General features: G+C 46.3%; 1 pseudogene; it reads left to right on the forward strand.

The window, feature by feature from the left end:
• Positions 1-1,366: 1,366 nt before the first annotated feature.
• Positions 1,367-1,606, forward strand: LOC139279177 (U2 spliceosomal RNA; annotated as a pseudogene).
• Positions 1,607-3,475: the final 1,869 nt, after the last annotated feature.

The following is a 3,475-nucleotide window of genomic DNA, read 5'->3' on the forward strand; positions in this document are numbered from 1 at the left end:
ATCTGTCAGCGTAGGAACTGGGATCTGTGGGATGTGGGATGTGGGCTGATGGAGGTCGAGAGGTGTGAAGAGAAGTTTTAGGATGTCGCTAGTTTGTTCAGCAGAGGATGCAGACTGACACAGGGACCCCACACACATTTATATATAAGAAATTAAAGTAATTTCCTGCCTACCATCATAGGCAGCCCCTCGAAGCGAGGATGACTTGCTTCCACACCAAAAAAGGATGAATTCACAGGTGTTTCAATGAAGGACCTAATATTCCAGGTCCTGAACTACATCGTGAAGGGTGGAAGATGCCTGTGCGTGGATTTTTTTTAGCGTGTGGTGACCGTTGCACACTAACCACCACACGGGCTTGACAGAGCTAGGTCTTAGTCCAGTGGCAAGGAGACCTGCTCTGCTGCACGGACTGAGTGCACACACATATCGCAGTGTGGGCTGGCCCGTGTTGCCTACATTAATTTCCTACATTACAACAGTGACTACACTTCAAAAGTACATTTGTGGCTGTGAAGCGCTTCAGGACGTCCTGAGGTGGTGAAAGGCGCTATGCAAATGCAAGTTCTTTCTTCCTTAACAGCCAGCAATTTGTTGAAAAAAAACTATGTATGAATCCCAACTTTTTAAATCAAATGTTGACATCTCCTGTTTTCATGATTGAAAGTTCCATGCAGAATTCATTAGTTTATTCAGAAATCGAAATCATCTGGTTAGGGTGCTGAACCGTATAAATTTTCAACCCAGAAGGAAGCATTCCGGCCCATCATGTCTTTGACGACTTTTTGTTAGAGCAATCCAAAGCTAATCCCACTGCCCGTTCTCTCCCCATATCCCTGTATGTTCCTCTATTTCAAATAGTTATAAATCTTTCCCTTTATAGGTCTCCGCCCTCATCACTCCTAAAGCGAAGTATTTCATGATCTAGCAACATTCTACATAAAAGAAAAAGAAAGACAGACTTACATTTATATAGCGCCTTTTACAACCACCGGACGTCTCAAAGTGCTTTACAGCCAATGAAGTACTTTTTGGAGTGTGGCCACTGTTGTAATGTAGGAAACATGGCAGTCAATTTGCGCACAGCAAGCTCCCACAAATAGCAATGTAATAATGACCAAAAATATGTTTTTGTTATGTTTATTGAGGGATAGATATTGGCCAGGACACCGGGGATAACTCCCCTGCTCTTCGAAATAGCGCCGTGGGATCTTTTACATCCACTTGATAGAGCAGACGGGGCCTCAGTTTAACGTCTCATCTTAAAGACGACAACTCTGACAGTGCAGCGCACCCTCAGCACTGCACTGTGAGTGTCAGCCTAGATTTATGAGCTCAAGTCTCTGGATTATTGCCCGAGCCACGCGCAAATTCTCGGCCTTTTGGCTAAGATCATGCGTAACTGACCTGACAGGGGAGTAACCACCATAACCCCAAGGTGGTTCTCCCTGGATCAGGAAGGTATATGCTTGCTTTTTTGGAAATAGGAGGTGGGTGGGGTGGCTTGACCCATCCACCTCCACGGAGGTGTGTGGGGGGGCCTGACCCATCCACCTCCATGGCACGAACCTGGTATTGCAGTACTTCCAGGAACGGTGCAGTGGCTCTAGGCCTTTTGGCTAAGAGCATTGGCGCAGAGTGATCCTTGATGTGTGCAAGGTGACCTCTGGCGTTTGTGATTTGACAAAGAATTGGAACGATTGGCTACGAATTTCAAAAAAAAATGCAAATAAAGAAAGATCTCCTAATCACTCTCTTCACTCTCTCAGTGACAATTTTAAATGAATCATCCCTCATAACAGAGGAAACAGTCTTTCCCTATTCACTCTCTCAAAATCCTTCATAGTTCAAAAATAACTTCAACTTCTCTGCCTCAGTGGAAATAGTCACAGTATCTCAACTCTCTCTGCATAACCATAGGCTCCCATCCCTGGCATCATGCTGGCATTCTGAGCTCCTCTCCTGGGAGGAGGGTACCCTGGAGTCCCCTCTGTGACAGCAGATCCACTGCGGAATAGTTTGTCCATTGAGGTGGCCCTGACACCACTTCACTCATTGCAACATCTATTCTGTTTATCCTTCAATTCATTCTCGGGATGTAGAGGTCATTGAAAAAAAAAACAAGAGGGCACTTGAAAAGTTTTTGCAATGTGCCTCCCCCTCTTTAATCAGGGGGCACTTGATTACTGATACAACTCAAAATAGTTGTAGGGGTCGTTGACAAGGCCGGCATTTATTGTCCATCCCTAACAACTGAGTGGCTCACTCGGCCACTTCAGGGGGCAGGTAAGAGGCAACCACGTTGGTGCGGTACTGCAATCATATGTAGGCCGGACCGGATAAAAATGGCAGGTTTCCTTCCCTAAAGGACAGGGGTGAACCAGTTGGGGTTTTCACAACAATCCAATGGAATCATCATCATTATCATAAGCAGTCCCTCGGAGTCGAGGAAGACTTGCTTCCGCTCTACAAGTGAGTTCTCAGGTGACTGTACAGTCCAATATGGGAATTACAGTGTCTGTCACAGGTGGGACAGACAGTCGTTGAAGGAAAGGGTGGGTGGGACTGGTTTGCCACATGCTCCTTCCGCTGCCTGCGCTTGATTTCTGCATGCTCTCGGCAATGAGACTCGAGGTGCTCAGCGCCCTCCCAGATGCACGTCCTCCACTTAGGGCGATCTTTGGCCAGGGACTCCCAGGTGTCGGTGAGGATGTTGCACTTTATCAGGGAGACTTTGAGGGTGTCCTTGTAACGTTTCCTCTGCCCACCTTGGGCTCGCCTGCTGTGTAGGAGTTCCGAGTAGAGCGCTTGCTTTGGGAGTCATAGATAGATAGAATCATACATACTTACAGCGCAAAAGGAGGCCATTCAGCCCGTCATGCCTGTGCTGGCTCTGTGAAAGAGCTGTTGTGCTCAGGACCAAATCCCCGCTATTTGTCAGTAACCCTGTAAGTTCCTCATCTGCAGGTTTCCATCCAACTCCCTATTAAAATTATTCCTGGAATCCGCCTCCACCACCTGTTCAGGTCGAGCGTTATAGATCCCCACAACTCTCTGAGTGAAAAAATTTAGCTTCCTCTCCCCTCTTTTGCCAATGATTTTGACTCTATAACCTGGCCGGAGGGAAAATGTCTTCCCTATTTACTCAATCAAAACCGCTCAGCATCTTGAAAACCTCTAATAGGTCACCTCTTAACTTTCTCTGTTCCAAGGAGAATTGTTAGCAAAATGATCTGGACAGCAGTGTTGGGAGTATTGTAACTAGGTTTGCAGAGGACACCAAAATCCGTGCAAAGTTAAGAGGGTAGACGAGTGCAATCATATGCAAAGCTATTTAGATGTGCGAGAGTGGATCACACAATGGCAAGTGCCATTTAATCTCAATAAATGTAGTGTCATGCATGTTGGTTGGGTAGGGCCAATACAGAATGCAATACATTTTCAGGGAATACTACTGAAGAAGGTTGGGAGAAAA

This window comes from Pristiophorus japonicus, chromosome 13, assembly GCF_044704955.1.
Source record: "Pristiophorus japonicus isolate sPriJap1 chromosome 13, sPriJap1.hap1, whole genome shotgun sequence".
NCBI classification, from domain to species: Eukaryota; Metazoa; Chordata; class Chondrichthyes; family Pristiophoridae; genus Pristiophorus; species Pristiophorus japonicus.